Source organism: Triticum dicoccoides, chromosome 7B (assembly GCF_002162155.2).
Source record: "Triticum dicoccoides isolate Atlit2015 ecotype Zavitan chromosome 7B, WEW_v2.0, whole genome shotgun sequence".
Classification (NCBI taxonomy): domain Eukaryota; kingdom Viridiplantae; phylum Streptophyta; class Magnoliopsida; order Poales; family Poaceae; genus Triticum; species Triticum dicoccoides.
Genome location: NC_041393.1, coordinates 293,807,036 through 293,814,901, shown reverse-complemented (window position 1 = coordinate 293,814,901; position 7,866 = coordinate 293,807,036).

Genomic DNA, 7,866 nt, shown 5'->3' with positions numbered 1-7,866 from the left:
GGTGTTGTCTCGAAGGATCCCAAGCCAGGGAGAAGCTCAGGAGGCCATCCCGATGGTGCCAAAGGGTGAAGCCCAGGCTTCCGGACACGTGGGGGAGCAAACCCCCATGGACACCGACGATGGGGGCCGTATCCAATTCGGCCGTCAGCCGCATACAGCTCCGGAGATCCTAGCTGCTCCGGATTCAGGCAGGCCACCTCTTTCGAACGAGGGAGGCGAGCGAACTCCACCGGTGACCTCTGTCCATCCAGAGGCACCGGATAGATTACTAGAAGCGCTACAAGGCACTTCCATTGTGGAAGAACACCGTACTCTTATGAGTACGGTGATTGAGAAGGTCCAATCTGCCAAAAGCGGACTGACCGAAGCCTGCACTAGCCTTCTAAGAGGCTTTAAGGTAAGTAATTGTAAAAGAATGTCACAATATAGACAGTAGCCCCTGATGCTCCGTTCGGTGTTCGAAAAAAAGGCAAACAGAGGATCAAAATAATTTTCGCAGGAGTTTAACATAATATGTCTATGTGAATAAGCAGGCGTCGCTGCTGGCTGCCACTGCTCACACTGCGGAAGTCTCCGGACTAAAGTAGAATATGGAGCAGGCCGAGGAGGAACTTGGCCTCGTGAAGAAACAACTTGAGGAAAGCAAAGGTATGTATTAAACCTGCGCGTATATTTATGAATGATGAATGGTTCGTGCTGACGAAAGTGTCATGAACTTATTAGGGGCCACGACCGAAGTAGCGGCCCTCAAGAAAGCATTGGCCAAGGTCGAGGACAAAACGGCCAAGGAACACGCCGCACGCGAGAAGCAGGAGGCCCGGGTCAGCGAGGTCCAGCAAGAGCTCCAGGACGCCGTCAAGAAGTATGAGTCCCTGGAGCATGACTCGAAGACTCAAGAGTCCGAACTTGCCAAGGCCCACCAGAGCGCACAAGATGCCCGAGCCGAAGCCAGAGCACCATCCAGGAGATCCAAGCGGCCAAGAAGATTACAACGGGTCAGCATTTCATTATTCAAAGCAGATATGTGAAGGAAACATTCCTGTTACTTACCCGGATTTGGACCTCTCCAGGGGGGTTTACAGATCTTCCATGTAGCATATCAGATGCTGCACAATTTTACCGAGCCGTAGGAGGGAGCTCTACAGAGAAGTTGTTCTGGTCTTAGTACCTTGGACCAGAACTTTCGGTGCCGTTTCGCGACTAGCTGAAACAGCTGGTCGAGCTGCATAAGGCGGCCGAACTAGCCATGAAGGACCTAATAGTCCGGGTGTGGCCTGCCGAGCCCATGCCCAGCAGCTACTTCGGGGCTCGTGAAGCAGCTTCTGAGTGCCTGCCCACGGCTTGAAGCCATCAAGCGGTCGGTCTACATTGAGGGTGCACGGATGGCTTTTGCCCGCGCAAGGATGCATTGGGCGAAGATGGATGCCATGAAGCTGATGACCGAGGGGCCGCCTAAGGGCAAGGAGCACCGCCGACCCAAGCTATATTTCGATGGTGTCCTGGAGCAATGTGAGAAGGATGTTATATTCCCATAAAAAAATCATGTTATCCTGTCCTATAATATGAAACAAGTTTGTTATGTAATATACTGCTTGTTACTTATAAAAAAGTTACCTCCTGTGCGGCCGTTTATGAAAATCTAAGAGTTGGCCAGTCGTCGGCTTTTGCCCCCATGTAGATAGTACAGGGGTGTTCTTGATAAATATAAACACTCTTTACTCCAAATGTTGGTCCTTAAAGGAGGTGTTTAATGCAACGAACAAGGCAATCGGACTATACGGCTTTATCACCCTCACTTAGCCATAGGAGTTTGACAATGAAAATTTTGGTGAAGCCCCTGGTATTCAGAAGACCGAAGTTGGGGCACTATACACGCCTAATCGGATAAAAACCGATTCGTCGCATAAAGCGGAAAAATCTCTAAGGATTTGAAAACCTCTCGAACAGCTAACCAGCTCTCACCGCATCATGACAGTCAGTTTTTGGCTTTCTCAACTGAGGTGCTCATCCGGAAGAACCGGGACACAATCGCAGTAGTTCTCCCTTTACTACCCTAGCTGATAGAGCGGAACGTAAGATAGTAAGCACAGGAGCCGGGCAACCCAACTATTGACCAAAGACATGATTCGGAGCCGATGCATATAGTGCTATAAGTTCGGGGTGCCGAACTGTACTGTAAAAGTTTTCGGACTTGATTGCCGTATTGCGGGGTGTAATGAAGCCCCTGGCGAAGTAATGCGCACCAGAGTGTATGGGTGCAATTGATAAAAATACAATGAAAAGGAAAAGATCAAGTAATAAGCTGACGCTACAAATTATTTTCCATTGTAATTTGATTAATACGTCAAGGCGTACTTGTACAAGTAATGCGATAAGCAAGTAAGGCTATTTAACATGCCATGACCAAGAGCGAGCTGCGTGTGGGTATGTACAATAGGTATAGTGATCATTAGCAAAGGCCACCTGCGTATTCCCTTATACATCAAAGCTCCTTGCCTTCTTGGTGTATCCGTCCCGTGATGGGCCCGATGATCAGGTTATCTCAAGAAGAGAAAAACTTGAAAGAAAGAGAAAAAGTAAAGGTATGCTGGTCCAGGGGTGGTTGAGCCGCATTGTGGACCACGGTCTAGCTATGCCTCCGTCCATGTCCATGGTATTTTAAGTGTGTAGTTATGTACGCGTGGCACAAATGTCGCTGCTTGATCAGGACTGGGACAGAGGCCGGATTACTAGTCAAGCTCTGGATGAGCTGGACCGTCCTGCCACAGAGTAGTTTGGACTCGCTTGACGGTGTCCGGGGGCTTCACTGCCGAATTTAGGTTTTGCCTAAAAAGGCTATTCTGTACTTCTGCTGCAAGGGTCGCGGTGTGCTCCTCCGTACGGAGGGAGCGCTCCATATTTCTGTTGACTATTATTACACCGCGTGGTTCGGGCATCTTGATCTTGAGGTAGGCGTAGTGTGGCACCGCATTGAATTTAGCAAGCAGTGTAGTGCATGATAACCGCTGTGGAAAGGGACGATATCGAAGATTAACTCTTCGCTTCGGAAATTATCCGGGTATCCGAAGACCACTTCCAGTGTGATTGAGCCCGTACAGCGGGCCTCTACACCTGTTATGACTCCTTTAAAGGTGGTTTAAGACGGCTTGATCCTTGAGGGATCGATACCCATTTGCGCACTGTATCCTGATAGAGCAGGTTCAGGCTGCTGCCACCATCCATGAGGACTCGCGTGTGATGAAATCCGTCAATAATTGGGTCAAGAACCAGTGCGGCTGAACAGCCATGACGGATACTGGTCGGGTGATCCCTGCGATCGTAGGTGATCGGAGAAGAGGACCATTTGTTGAACTTTGGGGCGACTGGCTCCATCGCGTAGACATCCCTGAGTGCACGCTTGCGCTCCTTCTTGGGGATATGGGTGGCATATATCATATTCTCCGTTTTGACTTGGGGGGAAATTTCTTCTGTCCCCTTGTGTTCGGTGGTCGGGGTTCCTCGTCATCGTCGTCGCTTTACGACCCTTTCTCCTTATTCTCGACATTTAACTTGTCGGCCTGTTTGAAAACCCAACATTCTCTGTTGGTATGATTAGCTGGTTTATCAGGAGTGCCATGGATTTGGCATGGTCGATCGAGTATGCGGTCCAAACTGGACGGGCTTGGATTATTTCTCTTGAATGGCTTCTTTCGCTGACCGGACTTAGAGCCACTGAATCCGGCGTTGACCGCCGTGTCTTCGGTGCTACCGCCGTTGTTTCGACGCTTATGTCTATTGTGTCGGGGCTTCTCGTTGCTATTTCTGGCTTCAGAAGTGCCAGGTTCGCTTGTATTATTGTTGCTACGGGCTAGCCAGCTGTCTTCGCCCGCACAGAAGCGGGTCATGAGTGCCGGGAGGGCTGACATGGACTTCGGTTTTTCCTGGTCGAGGTGTCTGGCCAGCCATTCGTCGTGGATGCTATGCTTAAAGGCCGCTAGGGCTTTGGCGTCCGGATAGTCGATGATCTGGTTCTTTTTAGTTAGGAACCGAGTCCAGAATTTCCTGCCCGACTCTCCGGGCTGTTGGATTATATTACCTAGGTCATCGGCATCAGGAGGTCGGACATATGTGGCTTGGAAGTTGTCGAGGAAGGCGCCCTCCAATTCCTCCCAGCTGCCAATGGAGTTTTCGGGAAGACTGTTTAACCAGTATCTAGCTGGTCCCTTGAGTTTGAGCGGGAGGTATTTGATGGCGTGAAGATCATCGCCGCGGGCCATATGAATGTGGAGAAGGAAATCCTCAATCCACACGGCGGAGTCTGTTGTGCCATCGTATGATTCGATGTTTACGGGTTTAAACCCTTCTGGGAAATCATGTCCCGTTACTTCGTTAGTGAAGCAAAGGGGGTGTGTGGCGCCTCTATATCAGGCCAAGTCGTGAAGTAGCTTGGATGGGGCTCATCTGCGGTTTTCAGCCCGGACGTGGTTATGTTTGTCACGTTCAGCCAGATGGCCATCGTCACGCGTCGAGGCACGCCCCTGTGATCCATAGATTGATCTTGCTTGACCTGCTCTCTTTTCCAAATTGCGTTGCAGTTCATGTGTATATCCCCGAGCTGTTGTATTTCTGTTTGTTCGGCGAGGTCTTATGGGCTGGTATTCGGCTTGAGGTGCCGCTTTGTCCCGGCCATGTGGTGGTCGGTCAGCCATACTGTACCTTGGTAGGTTGGGTTCCAGCACCTCATGATCGAACTGTGGCAACAGTTTGCGCTTCGGGTAGCTTTTGTTTGGGCGCTCGAGGCCATATTCCTCGGCTGCTAGGACATTAGTCCATCATTCATTGAGCAGATCTTGATTAGCTTGAAGCTGCTGCTGCTTCTTTTTTAGGCTTCTTGCAATGGCAATTAGCCGACGCTTAAAGCGTTCCTGCTCGGCGGGCTCTTCAGGCACGATGAAATCTTCGTCACCGAGGCTAACCTCGTCCTCGTAGAGCGGAAGGTAGTTGCTATCCTCCGAGTCTTCATTCGCGGCATGTTCGCCAGGGCTGGCTCGCCCATTTTCCCGTTCCTCCTGTTCGGAGGTCAGCTCAATGGGGTCTTCATAGTTTTCGGCACCGTCCGGAGTGTTATCCTCTTCTGTCACGGTATTGCTGTTTTTACTACAGCGTGGCTTAGAGCGGCGCCGCTGACGTTGGCGCTTCGGCTGTATCTTAGGAGATTTATCCTCGACTAGATTTTCATCGTCGCCGTTATTTTCTTTGGGTGTATCCACCGTGTATATGTCGTACGAGGAGGTGGCTGTCCAACGCCCTGTAGGCAGTGGTTCTTGCTCCTCTTCGGCATCATCGTCCATACCGTCGATGTCTTTGGAGTCGTAATCGAGCATGTCGTTTAAGTCATCGACATTGGCTACAAAGTGGGTGGTGGGTGTGAAACGAAGTTCTTCATCATCCGCTTCCCATTCGAGCTGGACATAGTTCGGCCGAAAGTCCCCTCACAAGGAGAGGGATCTTAATGATCTTAACACGTCGCCAAAAGGCGAGTGCTAGAAAATGTCCACGGAGCTGAACTCTAAGACCAGCGCCCAATCAGGTTTGATGGACGCACATGCACACGATCCGGAGTCCATGGCCGGAGACGAGTCCGAGGTTCCGGAAACACAAGCCAAGCTCGATGTTGGGTCTGTGTGCGGCTCCAGCGCCGCTGAGTCTACGGCCTCCGCAGTGGGGCTAAGCTTCCCTTCTTCGAATGACGCAGTCCGCTCCGGATCTAGGGCCAGGGCACTAACAGGCGCTAGCTCCTGTGTGCAGCCGGATGACACATCTAGGTCATGTTCATCGTGGTGGCCGAGGATAGCCGTCATGGGCTCGAATCCGTCGAAGATCAAGTCTCTGCGGATATCGGCCACAAAATTCAGGCTTCCAAATCTGACCTGATGGCCAGGGGCGTAGCTATCGATCTTCTCTAGATGGCCAAGCGAGTTGGCCCGCAGTGCGAAGCCGCCGAATACGAAGATCTGTCCGGGGTGGAAGGTCTCCCCCTGGACTGCATTGTTGTAGATGATTGATGGAGCCATCACACCTATCTTCGACGACACAAAGGAACTCTCAATGAAAGCACCAATGTCGTTGTCAAAACCGGCAGATCTCGGGTAGGGGGTCCCGAACTATGCGTCTAAGGCTAATGGTAACAGGAGGCAGGGGACACAATGTTTACCCAGGTTCGGGCCCTCTCTATGGAGGTAATACCCTACTTCCTGCATGATTGATCTTGATGAATATGAGTATTACAAGAGTTGATCTACCACGAGATCGTAATTGCTAAACCCTAGAAGTCTAGCCTATGAGATTATGATTGTTGTGACTCAACTCTAGAAGTCTAGCTCCTCCGGTTCATATAGATACCGGGGGAACTAGGGTTACACAAAGTCGGTTACAGAGAAAGGAATCTACATATCCGAATCGCCAAGCTTGCCTTCCACACCAACGAGAGTCCCATCCGTACCCGGGACGAAGTCTTCTTATCTTGTATCTTCATAGTCCAACAGTCCGGCCAAAGATATAGTCCGGCTGTCCGAGGACCCCTTAGTTTAGGACTCCCTCAACAGGTATGACTATCTTGATTCTGTCGTAAGCCTTATTCTCTTTGTTTTTCCAGGTGTGGCATGTCGTAACGCACGTGTGTGACAGCCAATAACAAGAGGGCATTCTTGGCATCGGTCAATATGTTTATGTGGAAACAATATCTCCACAATGGAAACACAAAATTTGGGGGCAACCGAAAGAACGCGTCACGGGAAAATGAAGTTCTTTCAAGGACTCCCATATAAGGACCGGTGTTCACTAAAACAGTCATAACTTTGCAATTCGTAGTCCATTTCAAATGCACAATTACTCAAAATGCTCACGACGAGCAAGGTAATCTAGAAAATACTCTTTGGTTGCGCTAGTAGGCCCAGAGGACCCTCAAATTCAGCCCCTAAGAAGGACTTTTTGCCCTGAAATTCAAAGAACATAATTCACCGCTTCTTTTAAAACAAGTTTCTGTACCCATTGGCACTCCTTTGGAAGGAAATCTAAGAGATATTGGTGAGTGTAAACATTAGTCATCCTGTTAAGGACAAATGTTGCATTCTGCACATGCTCTAAGATCGGGGGCATCTCATTTGGTTGTAAATTCCAGAAAATACGGCAACTATAAGCCTTATTCTCCTTGTTTTCCCGGTGTGGCATGTCGTAGTGCACATGTGTGACTACCAATAATAAGAGGGCATTCCTGGCATCGGTCAATATATATGTGGAAACAATATCTCCATTATGGAGGACACAAAATTTGGAGGCGGCCGCAAGAACGCATCACGGGAAAATGAAGTTCTTTCAAGGACTACCATATAAAGGGCCGGTATTGACTAAAACGGACATAACTTTCTCATTCAGAGTCTATTTCAGACGCACAAGTAATCAAAATGCTCGCGACGAGCGTGAGAATCTAGAAAATACTCTTCGCTTGTGCGATGAGGCCCGGAGGACCCTCAAATTCGGCCCGAAAGAGGACTTTTTACCCCTGAAAGTCAAAGAACATAATTCGATGCTGCTTTTCAGACAAGTTTGTGAACCCATTGGCACTCCTTTGGAAGGAAATCCGCATGATTTTGGTGAGTACAAACATTATTCCACCTAGTAACGACAAACGTTGCATTCTGCACATGCTCAATGATTAGGGGCATCCCATTTGGTTGTAAATTCAAGAAAATATGGTGACTATAAGCCTTATTGTCCTTGTTTTTCCTGTGTGGCATGTCGTTACGCACGTGTGTGATAGCCAATAACTAGACGGTGTAACTGGCATCGGTCAATATATATGTAGAAATAATATCTCCACTATGGAGG